Source organism: Macaca mulatta, chromosome 14 (assembly GCF_049350105.2).
Source record: "Macaca mulatta isolate MMU2019108-1 chromosome 14, T2T-MMU8v2.0, whole genome shotgun sequence".
Lineage (NCBI taxonomy): Eukaryota > Metazoa > Chordata > Mammalia > Primates > Cercopithecidae > Macaca > Macaca mulatta.
In genome coordinates this window covers 89,949,182-89,969,054 of record NC_133419.1, presented here as the reverse complement: position 1 = coordinate 89,969,054, position 19,873 = coordinate 89,949,182, and the positions used below count along the sequence as shown (strand labels likewise).

The 19,873-nt window shown below is 36.8% G+C and overlaps 1 protein-coding gene across 6 annotated transcripts in view; it reads left to right on the top strand.

Annotated features, from left to right (window-relative positions):
* Window positions 1-19,873, top strand: part of NOX4 (NADPH oxidase 4) — a 170,725-nt gene that overhangs the window by 21,037 nt on the left and 129,815 nt on the right. Inside the window, exon 1 of one of the 6 annotated variants that reach the window (XM_077964903.1) lies at window positions 626-724. The exons of the other annotated variants lie outside the window; for them this stretch is intronic. The gene's annotated coding sequence lies outside the window, so the exon portion shown is untranslated. Of the gene's footprint in view, window positions 1-625; window positions 725-19,873 lie in introns of those variants that run through there. 6 annotated transcript variants of the gene reach the window in all.

The following is a 19,873-nucleotide window of genomic DNA, read 5'->3' as shown; positions in this document are numbered from 1 at the left end:
ATTTGGAGAGTTGTAAATGAGGGTAGAGATAGGGATATAGTCCCTAGCAAGCCATTACAGAGAAAGTGACACTGGGGGCACTTTCTTCTGTAACTGAAAGATTAATAAAGAGTCCATCTGGTAGTTATCATGGGTGTTGGAAGAGGTACAATGCCAATACAAATAGAAGGGATAGCAGCAGTCTGAGCTGTAGATCTGTGGTGTCAACTGAGATAGGTAGTAACAACTTGGGTTGGCTAATTTTCATAATGCATCTGGGAGCTAAACTGAGGCATAAAATGTAAAAGTATATGTAGTCAAGTAGCCTAATGGTATCATCAGTTAGGCCTGTTTACACACTTGTAATATAAGTTGGGACAAAAAAAAAAAAAGGAGATTGGACTAGATCATCTACACAGTCTCATGCAAAAGCTATAGTGGCCTTGAAAATTTTCTTTAATTGGGTGCTGTTCCAGAGGAAATCCCAGCCTCTAAAGTGGTGGGATAGAGAGTGGAGGGTGGAGGCAGAGCTGTTGAGCCTGAGCGACAGGATGGAAAGAGTATGTCCTGAGTTCTGATTCCAGATCTTAACTAGATTTCCTGGGTAATCACTTTTGGTATTCTCTTTTTCTAAAATAAGGGCATTGGGGGGGCGGAGCAAGATGGCCGAATAGGAGCAGCTCCAGTCTCCAACTCCCAGCGCGAGCGACACAGAAGACCGGTGATTTCTGCATTTTCAACTGAGGTACTGGGTTCATCTCACTGGGGAGTGCCGGACGATCGGTGCTGGTCAGCTGCTGCAGCCCGACCAGCGAGAGCTGAAGCAGGGCGATGCATTGCCTCACCTGGGAAGCGCAAGGGGGAAGGGAGTCCCTTTTCCTAGCCAGGGGAACTGAGACACACAACACCTGGAAAATCGCGTAAGTCCCACCCCAATACTGCACTTTAAGCAAACAGGCACACCAGGAGATCATATCCCACACGTGGCAGGGAGGGTCCCACACCCACGGAGCCTCCCTCATTGCTAGTGCAGCAGTCTGTGATCTACCGGCAAGGCAGCAGCGAGGCTGGGGGAGGGGCGCCCGCCATTGCTGAGGCTTAAGTAGGTAAACAAAGCTGCTGGGAAGCTCGAACTGGGTGGAGCTCACAGCAGCTCAAGGAAACTTGCCTGTCTCTGTAGACTCCACCTCTGGGGACAGGGCACAGTAAACTAAACAAACGCAGCAGACACCTCTGCAGACGCAAACGACTCTGTCTGACAGCTTTGAAGAGAGCAGTGGATCTCCCAACAGGAGGTTGAGATCTGAGAGGGGACAGACTCCCTGCTCAAGTGGGTCCCTGACCCCTGAGTAGCCTAACTGGGAGACATCCCCCACTAGGGGCAGTCTGACACCCCACACCTCACAGGGAGGAGTACACCCCTGAGAGGAAGCTTCCAAAGCAAGAATCAGACAGGTACACTCGCTGTTCAGAAATATTCTATCTTCTGCAGCCTCTGCTGCCGATACCCAGGCAAACAGGGTCTGGAGTGGACCTCAAGCAATCTCCAACAGACCTACAGCTGAGGGTCCTGACTGTTAGAAGGAAAACTATCAAACAGGAAGGACATCTGCACCAAAACCCCATCAGTACATCACCATCATCAAAGACCAGAGGCAGATAAAACCACAAAGATGGGGAAAAAGCAGGGCAGAAAAGCTGGAAATTCAAAAAATAAGAGCGCATCTCCCCTGGCAAAGGAGCGCAGCTCATCGCCAGCAATGGATCAAAGCTGGAAGGAGAATAACTTTGACGAGATGAGAGAAGAAGGCTTCAGTCCATCAAATTTCTCAGAGCTAAAGGAGGAATTACGTACCCAGCGCAAAGAAACTAAAAATCTTGAAAAAAAAGTGGAAGAATTGATGGCTAGAGTAATTAATGCAGAGAAGGTCCTAAACAAAATGAAAGAGATGAAAACCATGACACGAGAAATACGTGACAAATGCACAAGCTTCAGTAACCGACTCGATCAACTGGAAGAAAGAGTATCTGCGATTGAGGATCAAATGAATGAAATGAAGCGAGAAGAGAAACCAAAAGAAAAAAGAAGAAAAAGAAATGAACAAAGCCTGCAAGAAGTATGGGATTATGTAAAAAGACCAAATCTACGTCTGATTGGGGTGCCTGAAAGTGAGGGGGAAAATGGAACCAAGTTGGAAAACACTCTTCAGGATATCATCCAGGAGAACTTCCCCAACCTAGTAGGGCAGGCCAACATTCAAATCCAGGAAATACAGAGAACGCCACAAAGATACTCCTCGAGAAGAGCAACTCCAAGACACATAATTGCCAGATTCACCAAAGTTGAAATGAAGGAAAAAATCTTAAGGGCAGCCAGAGAGAAAGGTCGGGTTACCCACAAAGGGAAGCCCATCAGACTAACAGCAGATCTCTCAGCAGAAACTCTACAAGCCAGAAGAGAGTGGGGGCCAATATTCAACGTTCTTAAAGAAAAGAATTTTAAACCCAGAATTTCATATCCAGCCAAACTAAGTTTCATAAGTGAAGGAGAAATAAAATCCTTTACAGATAAGCAAATGCTTAGAGATTTTGTCACCACTAGGCCTGCCTTACAAGAGACCCTGGAGGAAGCACTAAACATCAAAGGAACAACCGGTACCAGCCATTGCAAAAACATGCCAAAATGTAAAGACCATCGAGGCAAGGAAGAAACTGCATCAACTAACGAGCAAAATAACCAGTTAATATCATAATGGCAGGATCAAGTTCACACATAACAATCTTAACCTTAAATGTAAATGGACTAAATGCTCCAATTAAAAGACACAGACTGGCAAACTGGATCAAGAGTCAAGACCCATCAGTCTGCTGTATTCAGGAGACCCATCTCACACGCAGAGACATACATAGGCTCAAAATAAAGGGATGGAGGAAGATTTACCAATCAAATGGAGAACAAAAAAAAGCAGGGGTTGCAATACTAGTCTCTGATAAAACAGACTTTAAACCATCAAAGATCAAAAGAGACAAAGAAGGCCATTACATAATGGTAAAGGGATAAATTCAACAGGAAGAGCTAACTGTCCTAAATATATATGCACCCAATACAGGAGCACCCAGATTCATAAAGCAAGTCCTTAGAGACTTACAAAGAGACTTAGACTCCCATACAATGATAATGGGAGACTTCAACACTCCACTGTCAACATTAGACAGATCAACGAGACAGAAAGTTAACAAGGATATCCAGGAATTGAACTCATCTCTACAGCAAGCAGACCTAATAGGCATCTATAGAACTCTCCACCCCAAATCAACAGAATATACATTCTTCTCAGCACCACATCATACTTACTCCAAAATTGACCACGTAATTGGAAGTAAAGCACTCCTCAGCAAATGTACAAGAACAGAAATTATAACAAACTGTCTCTCAGACCACAGTGCAATCAAACTAGAACTCAGGACTAAGAAACTCAATCAAAACCGCTCAACTACATGGAAACTGAACAACCTGCTCCTGAATGACTACTGGGTACATAACGAAATGAAGGCAGAAATAAAGATGTTCTTTGAAACCAATGAGAACAAAGATACAACATACCAGAATCTCTGGGACACATTTAAAGCAGTGTGTAGAGGGAAATTTATAGCACTAAATGCCCACAAGAGAAAGCAGGAAAGATCTAAAATTGACACTCTAACATCGCAATTAAAAGAACTAGAGAAGCAAGAGCAAACACATTCGAAAGCTAGCAGAAGGCAAGAAATAACTAAGATCAGAGCAGAACTGAAGGAGATAGAGACACAAAAAACTCTCCAAAAAATCAATGAATCCAGGAGTTGGTTTTTTGAAAAGATCAACAAAATTGACAGCCCACTAGTCAGACTAATAAAGAAGAAAAGAGAGAAGAATCAAATCGACGCAATTAAAAATGATAAAGGGGATATCACCACCGACCCCACAGAAATACAAACTACCATCAGAGAATACTATAAACACCTCTACGCAAATAAACTGGAAAATCTAGAAGAAGTGGATAATTTCCTGGACACTTACACTCTTCCAAGACTAAACCAGGAAGAAGTTGAATCCCTGAATAGACCAATAGCAGGCTCTGAAATTGAGGCAACAATTAATAGCCTACCAACCAAAAAAAGTCCAGGACCAGATGGATTCACAGCTGAATTCTACCAGAGGTACAAGGAGGAGTTGGTACCATTCCTTCTGAAACTATTCCAATCAATAGAAAAAGAGGGAATCCTCCCTAACTCATTTTATGAGGCCAACATCATCCTGATACCAAAGCCTGGCAGAGACACAACAAAAAAAGAGAATTTTAGACCAATATCCCTGATGAACATCGATGCAAAAATCCTTAATAAAATACTGGCAAACCGGATTCAGCAACACATCAAAAAGCTTATCCATCATGATCAAGTGGGCTTCATCCCTGGGATGCAAGACTGGTTCAACATTCGCAAATCAATAAACATAATGCAGCATATAAACAGAACCAAAGACAAGAACCACATGATTATCTCAATAGATGCAGAAAAGGCTTTTGACAAAATTCAAGAGCCCTTCATGCTAAAAACGCTCAATAAATTCGGTATTGATGGAACGTACCTCAAAATAATAAGAGCTATTTATGACAAACCCACAGCCAATATCATACTGAATGGGCAAAACCTGGAAAAATTCCCTTTGAAAACTGGCACAAGACAGGGATGCCCTCTCTCACCACTCCTATTGAACATAGTGTTGGAAGTTCTGGCTAGGGCAATCAGGCAAGAGAAAGAAATCAAGGGTATTCAGTTAGGAAAAGAAGAAGTCAAATTGTCCCTGTTTGCAGATGACATGATTGTATATTTAGAAAACCCCATTGTCTCAGCCCAAAATCTCCTTAAGCTGATAAGCAACTTCAGCAAAGTCTCAGGATACAAAATTAATGTGCAAAAATCACAAGCATTCTTATACACCAGTAACAGACAAACAGAGAGCCAAATCAGGAATGAACTTCCATTCACAATTGCTTCAAAGAGAATCAAATACCTAGGAATCCAACTTACAAGGGATGTAAAGGACCTCTTCAAGGAGAACTACAAACCACTGCTCAGTGAAATAAAAGAGGACACAAACAAATGGAAGAACATACCATGCTCATGGATAGGAAGAATCAATATCGTGAAAATGGCCATACTGCCCAAGGTAATTTATAGATTCAATGCCATCCCCATCAAGCTACCAATGAGTTTCTTCACAGAATTGGAAAAAACTGCTTTAAAGTTCATATGGAACCAAAAAAGAGCCCGCATCTCCAAGACAATCCTAAGTCAAAAGAACAAAGCTGGAGGCATCACGCTACCTGACTTCAAACTATACTACAAGGCTACAGTGACCAAAACAGCATGGTACTGGTACCAAAACAGAGATATAGACCAATGGAACAGAACAGAGTCCTCAGAAATAATACCACACGTCTACAGCCATCTGATCTTTGACAAACCTGAGAGAAACAAGAAATGGGGAAAGGATTCCCTATTTAATAAATGGTGCTGGGAAAATTGGCTAGCCATAAGTAGAAAGCTGAAACTGGATCCTTTCCTTACTCCTTATACGAAAATTAATTCAAGATGGATTAGAGACTTAAATGTTAGACCTAATACCATAAAAATCCTAGAGGAAAACCTAGGTAGTACCATTCAGGACATAGGCATGGGCAAAGACTTCATGTCTAAAACACCAAAAGCAACGGCAGCAAAAGCCAAAATTGACAAATGGGATCTCATTAAACTAAAGAGCTTCTGCACAGCAAAAGAAACTACCATCAGAGTGAACAGGCAACCTACAGAATGGGAGAAAATTTTTGCAATCTACTCATCTGACAAAGGGCTAAAATCCAGAACCTACAAAGAACTCAAACAAATTTACAAGAAAAAAACAAACAACCCCATCAAAAAGTGGGCAAAGGATATGAACAGACATTTCTCAAAAGAAGACATTCATACAGCCAACAGACACATGAAAAAATGCTCATCATCACTGGCCATCAGAGAAATGCAAATCAAAACCACAATGAGATACCATCTCACACCAGTTAGAATGGCAAGCATTAAAAAGTCAGGAAACAACAGGTGCTGGAGAGGATGTGGAGAAATAGGAACACTTTTACACTGTTTGTGGGATTGTAAACTAGTTCAACCATTATGGAAAACAGTATGGCGATTCCTCAAGGATCTAGAACTAGATGTACCATATGACCCAGCCATCCCATTACTGGGTATATACCCAAAGGATTATAAATTATGCTGCTATAAAGACACATGCACACATATGTTTATTGCAGCACTATTCACAATAGCAAAGACTTGGAATCAACCCAAATGTCCATCAGTGACAGATTGGATTAAGAAAATGTGGCACATATACACCATGGAATACTATGCAGCCATAAAAAAGGATGAGTTTGAGTCCTTTGTAGGGACTTGGATGCAGCTGGAATCCATCATTCTTAGCAAACTATCACAAGAACAGAAAACTAAGCACCGCATGTTCTCACTCATAGGTGGGAACTGAACAATGAGATCACTCGGACTCAGGAAGGGGAACATCACACACCGGGGCCTATCATGGGGAGGGGGGAGGGGGGAGGGATTGCATTGGGAGTTATACCTGATGTAAATGACGAGTTGATGGGTGCAGCACAGCAACATGGCACAAGTATACATATGTAACAAACCTGCACGTTATGCACATGTACCCTACAACTTAAAGTATAATAATAATAAATAAATTAAAAAAAATAAAATAAAATAAGGGCATTGAAGGATCATCTCTTAGCCTCATTCATTCATCTACCATATATTTACAGAACACATAGTAGTTGCCTAGAACTTTCTTTGACTTCTTTAGATAAGGTGAGTGAAATAAAGCTCAGTTTATATAACTGCAATGAGAATGTCACTTTTCAAAGTTGTAGCTGGAAAGGTAGCCTGGAGATTTTCAGGAAGCCATGCCATAAGTTCATGTAAATTCTGAAGCAAGTTTAAATGTGTGGATGACTACGGACATCAGGATGATGATAATAACAACTTCTGTTGACTTCTTACTATATGTCAGGCACTGCATTAAATAGTATATATGCTCACTTAATACATACAACAACCCTTTGGGGTAGGTGTATTATTTTTTTTTCATTTTGCAGATGAGGAAAACGAGACTGAGATAAAGTCACATAATTACCTAAACTCACACAGCTAGTAAAGGGGCTTCATATTCAGGTTTGTCTGATTTCAAATTGTCCTATAAATCAGTGAGTGCTGATTTAGAGTCCTCACCTGACTTGAGACCTCAGGAATAAGAACTTCGGAAGTGCAGTAGTAGAAAGTGGTTTATTTTAAAATAGCCCATCAAGTAATAACTATGTACAGTCCAATTTCAGAAGCCTTTGTCAAGATTTACATAAAATGAGAGGAAAATTTGTTGATTGGGTAACAGTATAAGCAACTGAAAGAGTAAGAAAGTGTAAAGATATGGAAAGAGCACTAGACAAGGAGTCTGAATTTGCAACTCTGTTTTGGGGAGCGATGCATTGCTAGGGAAGTGACACACATTATGGAGAGGAGACTTGGGTTCCCATTCTTGCAGCTTTACAAACTGGCAGTGTGAACAGAGGCAAAAAGAAGGTTGAACTGGATGACTTGTAAAGTGCCATGAAAGAACTACAGATTTTTTATTCTAAAGCCTAAGAGAATTAGGCTTTATATAGGCATTGTTTGGTTTGATTAAAATTTTCCTTGGAATAGAAGAGTTAATAAAATTGATCTCAGTGAGCACATATTTACATATTTTTAGACAAACATCAATGCCAAATCAGAATTTTAAAATATTTTATCACCTTTAAGCTTTCATTATTTTTAATTTTATTTTCCTAATTGTTGAAGCACCCAGAAAAATGACCAATTATTCAAACTAACCTCTCTGGCCTTTTGAAATCCCTTTGAACAATACTTTAGTGTACATATTTACATGTAGAATATCATCTTATGTTCCAGTAATTTGTTGAGAAAATTACCAGTTGAGAGCAACGTGTTCATTTGAAAGTTAATTTATCAAAACAGGTAGTTTGTGAGTCCTCTCTAGAGTCAGCTATTTCACAGGATTTGGTACATTTTAATAGCTTTGCCAAGAATTTGGATGAAAATGTGGAGAACATAAATGTAAAACTTTCAGGCCTTGTGTGGTGGCTCACTCCTGTAATACTAGCACTTTGAGAGGCTGAGGTTGGAGGATCACTTGAAGTCAGGAGTTTAAGACCAGCCTAGGCAAAATAGCCCTACAAAAATAAAAGTAATTAGCCAGGTGTGGTAGCATGCACCTGTAGTCCCAGCTACTCTAGAGGCTGATGTGGGAGAATCAGCTGAGCCCAGGAGTTTCAGGCTGCAGTGAACTATGATTACACCATTGGACTCCAGCCTGAGTGGCAGAATGAGACTCTGTCTCTAAAAATAAATAAATAAATGGCAATCAAATAAAATTTCCAGCTGAGGCAAAGATGAGAGGGAAAAAATATAAGAATGTAGGATTCACAACCAACATAATAGAAAAGGTTAATTCTTGCATTTATGTACCTTCTCTCACCCACTCCCATTTTTTCTTTTGAGTATAGGATAAAGGGATCATTGTTTAATGGGAAATTCATGTGAAGAAAATCTGTATGTTGGAAACTCGAGATGAGCCTTTATGTGACATAATTTCCCTGAAAGATAACACAATCTTAAAATTAGCAGATAACATCCCTAGTAACAGAGATGCTAGTCTTCAGTGCTGCTCTGTGCAATGAGCTTTTGTCAAGAATGTGCTGAATATTGGTGCACAAAGATGATGGAGACTTAAAATTATATCAAGAATTGTAGAGGCAACTAATTGTATTTAGCATGGAGAAAGCAAGACTATATTAGGAAATTATACCACTTTTATCTTCAGTTTTTGAATGTCTGTCTTAGGAAAATTATTATGTGGAGTAGCTCTGTGGGTAGAAGTTAGAGAGACTCACATTTCATCCTAGTGTTAGAAAACAAAATAGAACAGTGGAACAGCCTGTTTTCCAGAAGAATTCAAACAGAGTGTAAATTACCTTTGGTTGGAGACTGTCAGAGAAGTAGTTTAGACAGTGGGTGGGAGGTACGATATGAGCTAGGCCCTTTCAGTTTTCCAGTTTTAGAATTATATGTTTTAGTATTTAGCAAAATAAATTTACTGATAAGTAAAATATTTAGTCATAACAGAATCCCTTCTATATGTAACTCATACACAATTAACTTGAAATGTGGTCCTTGTTTCTAACAAAATTTTACTGGTGTGATGATTAACTACACAAAGTAAAGTAATTGCCAAAATTACTTCCTTATAATCTGTTGTCCACACTTCACTGAGAATAATCATCGCCAAATACTAATCTCTTCATGCCACTTCCTGGCTTAAAGCACAATCATTCTGTGCTATGGACTGAATATTTGTGTCCCCCCAAAATTCATACGTTGAAATCCTCACCCTTAAGGCAATAGTATGAGGAGGTGGAGCCTTTGGGTGACTTGGTGATTAGGTCATAAAGGCAAAGCCCTCATGACTGGGATTAGTGCTTTCATAAAAGAGGCTTCAGAGGGCTAGTTAGCCACTATGTGAGGATGCCAGCAGAAGGCACTGTCTATGAGGAAGTGGGCCCTAACCAGGCACTGAATCTGCCTTGATCTTGAATTTTTAGAGAGAAATAAATGTTTGTTGTTTATAACCCACCCTGTTTATGATATTTTCTTAAAGCATCCAGAGCAGACTGAGAGAGACGCTCTGCAAAAAACAAAAACAAAAACAAAAACAAACAAACAAACAAACAAACAAAAACAAACAAAAAACACACACACACAAGATAAAGCACATTCTTTTTTTTTTTTTTTTTTTTTTTTGAGACGAGTCTTGCTCTGTCGCCCAGGCTGGCTGGAGTGCAGTGGCGCGATCTTGCCTCACTGAAAGCTCCACCTACCGGTTTGAAGCCATTCTCCTGCCACAGCCTCCCGAGTAACTGGGACTACAGGTGCCCTCCACTAGGCCTTGCTAATTTTTTTGTATTTTTTTAGTAGAGACGGGGTTTCACCGTGTTAGCCAGGATGGTCTCGATCTCCCGACCTCGTGATCCTCCCATCTTGGCCTCCCAAAGTGCTGGGATTACAGGCATGAGCCACTGCACCCGGTCGATAAAGACGCATTCTTAATGTAACCTGTAAAGTCTAGCATGTTCTGCCCTGACCAGCATCTTCAGCTTTATGTTCCATCATCCTTCATTTCCAAACCAAACATATTGGCCTACTATTTATTTATTATATATACACCATGTTTTCATTTGCTACACATCACTTCTCATGCTGCTTTTTCCCTGCATGGATGTCCTTATTTCTAGCTGACTTCTGGTTTTTTTCTTCAGATCTCAGTTTCCTTTTTACTTTCCATTAATCAAGGAAGGCTTGCTGATCTTCCCATTTAGATCTGATTTCCTGTTACATGTATTCATACTCTGTTTCTCATTTATCACTGTTACAAATTGTATTTGCTTATCAAGTTATTTGATTAATGTATTTCCTCTACTAAAACATAAGCAGCCTAAGGGAAAGGGAATTTTATGTTTTTAGTTCACTATTGAACTCATAGTGTCCCAAATTATGTACCGATCACAATAAATATGTATTCAATTAATAATGTGAGTGGAACAGATAGCACTTACTTTAAAATACAGAAAAAAGTGTTTAGTGAAAGGATGTGATCCAGAGACCATATGGCAATGAGTTAACTCTATATACTGTCTGCATTTTTTAGACTGTTTTTACTTTTCACAATAGCCCTAACAGGTAGGATTATTATGTTATATTTGTTTTATAGGTAAGGAAATTGTATCCCTCTCAATTAACTATTTCAAGATTAAAATTTATTAAGTAGAATATTTAAGATAAGAAACTGTTTGAGATTAAAAAAAAAAAACAAACATGTACTTGGTATACCTAGATATTATGCTCTTCGATAACTTACTTTAAATGGCATTTAAAAATATTTTTCTATAGGATTGTCTTGGTTCACCCTGGTATAAATAAATATCATAGACTAGGCAGCTTAAACAACAAACATTTTTCTGTTGCTTGGGAAGTGCGACACTGAATGTACAGTGTCAATAGATTCAGGGTTTGATGAGGGCCCTCTTCCTGGTTTACAGATGGCTGCCTTTTTGCTGTATCCTAACCTGGTGAGAGAAGGAGAGAGGGTACTCTGGTGTCCTCCTCTTCTTACAAGGGCATTAATCCTTTTGCTGTGCAGAAGCTCCTTAGTTTAATTGAATCCCATCAGAGTGAACAGGCGACCTACAGAATGGGAGAAAATTTTTGCAGTGTATCCATCTGACAAAGGGCTAATATCCAGAATCTACAAAGAACTTAAACAAATTTACAAGAAGAAAACAAACCCATCAAAAGTGAGCAAAGGATATGAAGAGACACTTCTCAAAAGAAGACTTTTATGCAGCCAACAGATACAGGAAAAAATGCTCATCATCACTGGTCATCAGAGAAATGCAAATCAAAACCACAATGAGATACAATCTCACACCAGTTAGAATGGCAATCATTAAAATGTCAAGAAACAACAGACGCTGGAGAGGATGTGGAGAAATAGAATGCTTTTAGACTGTTAGTGAGAGTGTAATTTAGTTCAACCGTTGTGGAAGACAGTGTGGCGATTCCTCAAGGATCTAGAATAGGAACACCATTTGACCCAGCAATCACATTACTGGGCATATACCCAAAGGATTATAAATCATTCTACTGTGAAGACACATGCACATGTATGTTTATTGCGCCACTGTTCACAATAGCAAAGACTTGGAACAAACCCAAATGCCCATCAGTGAGAGACTGGATTAAGAAAATGTGGCACATGAACAGAAAACCAAACACTGTACGTTCTCACTCATAGGTGGGAGTTGAACAATGAGAACACATGGACACAGGGAGGGGAACAATCACAAACTGGGGATTGTCGAGGAGTGGGAGGCTAGGGGAAGGATAGCATTAGGAGAAATACCTAATGTAGTTGATGGATTGATGGGTGCAGCAAACCACCATGGCACGTGTATACCTATGTAACAAACCTACACGGTCTGCACTTGTAGCTCAGAACTCAAAGTATAATAAAAATTTTTTAAAAAGTAAAGACATTAATCCTATCATGGGGACTCCATTCTCATGACTTCATCTACATCTAATTTTGTATCAAAGGCCATAACTCCAAATACCATCACATTGGCGACTAAGGCTTCAACAAATGAATTTTGGAGAGAACAGCATTTAGTTCATAACAAAAACTAAACTATGTTTTATTTATATGTCCTCATTTAAAATCTATTTATAGTTTTAAAAATTACATATGGAATCCTGAGTTAATTATGTATCTTAGACACCTTGACAGGTGGGACTTGAAATTTGAAAGTAACACTTCCATCTAGTGACAACTACCCTGATTAAATTTAAAAACTCTGGAGTAGCTGGGAAGGGTAAAACAAATCATTCACATAGAATGGACTGGACACATAACTTAGAGCAGTCATTTTTTTAAAAAAATAAACACATGAGATAACTGATGCTTATGAAGTTTATGGATTAATAATGATCAAACAAAACAATCTGTTTAGCTAATAGAATATTGCCCATGTAGTAACTAGATAAAATGTTTTCTTATAATCTTGCCATTTTAAAATGGGTCCATCTCCATTTCCCTCACTCCACTGCTTCTGAATGAGAATGTTTTGTACTCTGAAAACCTATTAAAAAGAAGTTTTCTTCTTAGTTTAAAAAACTAACTATATTCAGGAACAAACATGTATGAGAAAGTGGGTTGTTGGTAAAATTTCCAGTTGGATTTTGCAGAATCGTAAAGAAGTTGATGCTAAAATAAACTCTATTTATCCCAAGGGGATACTTAAAGCCACTTTGAATTAAATTACTGTGGAATTTAATATAAACACAATAATCAAACACTTCCAGACATGCAATACATAGTTAGACAATGAAGATATATACAGATTTTCTTTAAAGCATTGAATCTCAAAGGAAATATGGATGATTTATTTGTATCTCTTAATTCCTGAACTTTTGTGACAGATTTTTTTCTGATATATTTTAAATTAACTATTGTTTAGCTACATTGAAACTACAAATACAATTGTCATATACAATCCTTTGAATTAAAGTGTTCTTATCATATGCAAATGCCAGATCAAAAGAGATAATTATTCTATTTCTCTGGAACCCTATATAAACAAGAAAAACCTGTCACTCTCAAATGATAATTATTTTACTGATTGAGATAGAAAATTATATTTAACCTTTTTTAGATAGTCCAGAGAGTATTATGTCTATTTGTCCACTTACTGGTATATCCATTAAACTGTATCCCTAAGGTGTTCCAACTTAAGATGTAGAAATAGCCTAACTGGACATATTAATTACTTTTTATATCAGTCAATGAAAATTACTGCTTTCCTGAAAACACTATTTATTATCCTGTCTCCCTTTCAGGAACTGTATTTCATATGCTGACAATAAACACAGAGTTGACATTTTGCCAACAGTTAATTTAGAAATATCAAGTGCATGAACAAATTCAAGATAAGAAAAGCACCTGTCTTACACATATTCTTAGTTAGTGTCATTAAAATAGAGTTGTTTTGTGGCCTACTTCAGGAAATATAAACAGATATGACCCCATCTCTTGTTATATTTTTGTACACTGTTCATCTAAAAAGTGTAGATAGTACCAGACAACAACAGATGACAAGCTAGCAAGAATATAATTCAAACTTGTTGCCAAAAAATATTGCATCAATACCAAAGGGGACTGATTCTTTGAAAATTACATTGTGTCATGTGATTGTAATTAACTTGTATGAAGCACAGCTGATCTGGGATGTAGAATTCAGTGGTAATCCAGAGAACAGTGTTCCTATTATTATTAATAGGAATTATTGCTATATGATAGGCATTAAATTAAACAATTTACATACATAATTATTTTTATTTGTTTATATTAGGCGGATAGAATCTGATTACTAATATTCCTCAGTTCCTATCCCAATTTGTTAATTTAGGCATGATCCTCCTTTATTTATTTTATACAAATTACTTATGATACAATGAATATCTGTACATACAACTAGAATTAGAACATTATGCATAATTTACATCTATATATTTGGTTATCTCATCATATGTCTATATTTTTCTTCTCTCTTCTGGCAAGAGATTACCACTATTGTGAATTTTGAGTTTCTCATTTCTTTGACATTGAAAAAATAGTTTTATTTTGCCTGTATATTTAATGTATTACTTGTTTTGATTGAGTTCCAACTTTTTATGTCTTGAGAAATCCAATGCCTATGCTAATATCCAAAAGATTAATATATTATGTTCTATTAAAAGTTTTGAATTTTGATTTTGATATTTAAGTTCTTAACTATTCAGGAATTAATGTTTTGGGGTGGTTTGAAACAAGGATGTTATGTGATTTTGTTTCTATATGATAACCAATTTTTTCCTTCATCAAATAGACTCTTTTCCCATTAATCTGACATGCCCTCTCTGTCACATATCATAGTTGATACATATATAGTTGTTTACGGGTCTTTGTTCCATTGGTCAGTTTATCTATACACAAGAAACACATTCTGAATTACTGTAACTTTATAGTAAGTTCTATTATGTGAAGGCCAAATTATGTCTCCTTTTCTTTTAGTGTTTCACTTTGTTTCTGCTGTTTTGCATTTCTGCATACATTTTAAAGTCAGCTTGCCAAGTTTTATGAAGAAAACCTATTTGAGTTCGATTGGAGTTACATTGAGTTTGTAAATCAATTTTGAGAGATTGGCATCTTTACAATATTAAATGTCCCTACATGAAACATGGTGTATTAGTTATCTACTTAGCCCTTCTCTTACATTCCTTTAGTTCCTTGTTTTTACATGTGTCTTGTGGTTTTGTTTTTTTTGGTTAAGTTTTTTACTAGACAGTTTACATTTTTTATTACTTTTATAAAATAAAATCTTTAAAATGTTCTAAAAAATATTTGTTGCTGTTATATATTAATGCAGTGAACTAGTTTTCTTTCATCGTTACCCTCCCTTGCTCCCTTTCTTCTTTTTTTAAAAATTCTTTCTTCCCAAAAGGAGCAGAATAAAACAAAAGTTTACTAAGGATTGCATTTATTGAATAGAAAATGTTTTAGAGGCATGTTACAAGTAGTTTGTGACTGAATTTCCTCACATAGTAGTATTATGTTCTTCTTGGCAGATGAGTAATGCAAACATTAGAAAATTCAAATAATTTTTTCATAACTTGAAAGAGATAATAGTGGGATTTTACTGGTCAATTTTACTTTAAGATCTATGACTTATAAGATGCTCTGTAATGAGGTTTTATTCCCCTCATTTCACTTTCTTCTGCTCCATAATGTTAATATTGGATTTAAATATTTTCTTCTCATTTTTTTTAAACTTTTATTTTAGGATCAGTAGTACATGTGCAGGTTTACTATAGGGATAAATTGTGTTTCATGGGGATTTAGTGTACAGATTATTTTTTTCATCCAAGTAATAATCATAGTACCACATAGATAGTTTGTTGAATGTCTCGCTTCTCCCAACCTCCACCCTCAAGTAGACCCATGTCGGTTGTTCCATTCTTTATGTTCCTATCTACTCAATGTTTAGCTCTCAATTTGTAGGTGAGAACATGTGCTCGGTATTTGGTTTTCTGTTTTAGGATAATCACCTCCAGCCCCATTCATATTTCTTGCAAAGGACATGATCTTGTTTCTTTTTATGGCTGTGTAGTATTCCATGGTATACATATACCATATTTTCTTTATCCAGTCTGTCATTAATGAGCATTTAGGTTGATTCCATGTCTGCTCTTGTGAATAGTGCTGTGATGAATGTATGTGTGCATGTGTCTTTATGGTAGAATGATTTATATCCCTTTGGGCATATATTCAATCATGGGATTGCTGGATCAAATGAAAGTTTGGTTTTAAGTTTGTTGAAAAATTGCAAAACTATTTTCCACAGGGGCTGATCTAATTCACATTCCCATGAACAGCATGTAAGTGTTCCCTCTTCTCTGCAACCTTCCCAGAATCTGTTATTTTTTGACTTTTTAATTATAGCCATTCTGACTGGTGTGAGATGGTATTTCATTGTGGTTTTGATTTACATTTCTCTAGTAATTAGTGATGTTGAATATTGTTTTCATATGCTTGTTGGCCACATGTATGTCTTCTTTGGAAAAGTGTCCTTTTATGTTCTTAGCACACTTTTTAATGAGATTGTTTGTTTTTTTTTGCTTGTTAATTTGTTTAAGTTTCTTACAGAATCTGTGTACTAGGTCTTTGTCATACGCATGGATTTCAAATATTTTCATCCATTCTGTAGGTTGTCTGTTTATAGTTTCTTTTGTTGTGCAGAAGCTGCTTAGTTAATTAGATCTTATTTGTCCATCTTTGGTTTTGTTGTAATTGCTTTTGTTGTCTTCATCAGAAATCTTTGCCAAGGTCTATGTCCTGAATGGTATTTTTTCCTCGGTTATCCTCCAGGCTTTTTATAGTTTTAGGTTTTACATTTAAGTCTTTCATTCATCTCAAGTTAATTTTTATATTGCTTTACATTTAAGTCTTTCATTCATCTTGAGCTGATTTTTATATTGCTTTAAGAAAGGGGTCCAGATTAAATCTTTTGCAAATGGGTAGCCAGTTATCCTAGCACCATTTATATTGTTGCTAGGAGGATATAGTTGCAGTTATCCTAGCAACATTATTTCCTATTGATTGCTTTTGTTGATTTTGTCAAAGATCAGATGCTTGTAGGTACGCAGCTTTATTTCTGGGCACTCTATTCTGTTCCATTAGACTGTGTGTATGTGTACCAGCACTATGCTGCTTTGGTTACTGTAGTCTTGTAGTATAATTTGAAGGCAGGTAATGTGAGGCCTCCAGCTTTGTTCTTTTGCTTGGTATTGCTTTGGCTATTTGGGGTCTTTTTTGGTTCCATATGAATTTAAAATAGTTTTTTTCTAATTCTGTGATGACTGGCATTGGTAGTTTGATAGGAATGGTATTGAATCTGTAAATTGCTTCGGCCAGTATGGCCATTTTAACTATAATGATTCTTCCCATTTATGAACATGGAATTTTTTTTCATTTGTTTGTGTTATTTCTGATTTTGTTCAGCAGTGTTTATAATACTCTTGAAGATGTCTTTTACTTACCTGGTTATTTGTATTTCTAGGTATTTTATTATTTTTGTGGATATTGTGAATGGGATTATGATCTTGATTTGGCCCTCAGCTTGAACATTGTTGGTGTATAGAAATGCTACTAATTTTTGTACCTTGATATTTTTAACTTTAAACTTTGTTGAAGTTGTTTATAAGATCTAGGAGCTTTGGGCAGAGATTATTGGATTTTCTAGCCATAGAATCATATCATCTGCAAACCGAGATCATTTGAATTCCTCTCTTCTTATTTGGATGTCTTTATATTTTTCTCTTAGTTGTCTGCTCTGTCTAGGGCTTCCTGTATTATGTTCAATAGGAGTGGTGAGAGGAGAGAGGGCATCCTTGTCTTGTTTCCATTCTCAAGGGGAATGCTTACAGCTTTTCCCTTTTCAAAGTGATGTTGGCTGTGGGTTTGTCATAGATGGCTCTTATTATTTTGGGTTATGTTACTTCAATACCTAGTTTGTTGAGGGTTTTTAACATGAAGCAATGTTGAATTTTACTCAAAGTCTTCTCTGCATCTATTGAGATGATCATGTTTTTTTAATATTTAAGTTTATGTGATATATACCATTTATTGATTTGTGTATGTTGAAGCAACCTTTGTCTCAGGTATAAAGCCTACTTGATTGTGGTGAATTAACTTTTTGATTGCTGCTGGACTTGATTTGTTAATATTTTGGGGGGATTTTTGCTTCTATTTTCATCAAGGATATTGGCCTGAAGTTTTCTTTTTTCATAGTATCTCTGCTAGGTTTTGGTACCAGAATGATCCTGGTTTTGGTACCAGAATGAGTTAGAGGAAAGTCTCCTCATGTTTTTGGAATAATTTCAGTAGGAATGGTACTATCTCTTCTTTATACATCTGGTAGAATTTGGCTATGAATCTGTCTGGTCCTGGGTTTTCTCTGACTGGTAAGATTTTTATTATTGATTCAATTTTGGAACTTATTATTTCATCTGTTCAGGGTATCGATTTCTTCCTGGTTCAATTTTGGAGGGTTTATGTTTCTAGAAATTTCTTCATTTCTTTTAGGTTTCATAGTTTGTTTGCGTAAAGATGCTCATAATAGTCTCTGAGTGTTTTTTGTACTTCTCTGAAGCCTGTGATAATGTTTCCTTTGTCATTTCTGATTGTGTTTATTTGGATCTTCTCTCTTTTTCTATATTAGTCTAGCTAGCAGTCTATCAGTCTTATTTATTCTTTCAAAAAATCAATTTTGCCATTTGCTGAACTTTTGTATGATTTTTCCTCCTTCAGTTTCATTCAGTTCAGCTCTGATTTTGGTTATTTTTTGTTCCCCTAGCTGTGGTGTTAGGTTGTTAATTTGAAGTCTTTCTAACTTTTTGATGTGGGTGCTTAGTGCTGTAAACTTCCTTTTCAACACTCCTTTAACTGTGTCCCAGAGATTCTGGTATGTTGTATCTTTGTTCTTCTTAGTTTCAAAGAATTTCTTGATTTTTACCTTAATTTCATTGTTTACCCAAAAGTCATCCAGGAGCCGGTTATTTAATTTCCATGTAATTGTATGGTTTCAAGCAATCTTCTTAGTGTTGAGTTATATTTCTATTGCATTGTGGTCCAAGAGTGTGGTTGGTATGATTTTAGGTTTTTAAATTTTGCTGAAAATTGTTTTATGGCTGAGCATGTGGTCAATTTTAGAGTATATGCAATGTGCAGATAAGAAGATTGTATATTCACTTGTTTGGGGGTAGATTGTCCTGTAGATATCTGTTAGGTCCATTTGGTCAAGTGTCAAGATCATGTCTTGAATATCTTTGTTAGTTTTCTGACTCAAGGCTATGCCTAATAATATTAGTGGGGTTTTGAAGTCTTCTGTTATTTTTGTGCGGTTATCTAAGTCTCTTCATAGGGCTCTAAGAACTTTTTTTTATGAATCCGGGTGCTCCTGTGTTGAGTTCATATCTACTTAGAATAATTAGGTCTTCTTATTAAATTGAACCCTTTACCATTATGTAATGCCCTTTTTTGTCTTTTTTGTTCATTGTTGGTTTAAAGTATGTTTTGTCAGAAACTAGAGTAGCAACCCTTGCTTTTTTCTGTTTTCTGTTTACTTGGTAGATTTTTTTCCATCCTTTTACTTTGAACCTATGAATGTCATTGCATGTCAGATGGGTCTGTTGAAGACAGCATTCAGTTGGCTCTTGTGTCTTTTTCCAGCTTGCCACGCTGTCTTTTAATTAAGGCATTTAGCCTGTTTACATTCAAGGTTATTACTGATATATGTGAATTTGTTCCTATCATCATGTTGTTAGCTGGTTATTATGCAGACTTTATTGTGTAGTTGCTTTATAGTGTCAATGGTCCACGTACTTAAGTTTGTTTTGTTGTGGCTGGTAATGGTCTTTTGTCTTTATATTTAGCACTCCCTTCAGGATCTCTTATAAGGCAGGTCTTGTCGTTAGGAATTTCCTTAGCTATTGCTTGCCTGAAAAGTATCTTATTTCTCCTTTGTTTATGAAGTTTAGTTTGGCTGGATATGAAATTCTTGGTTGGGATTTTTTTTCC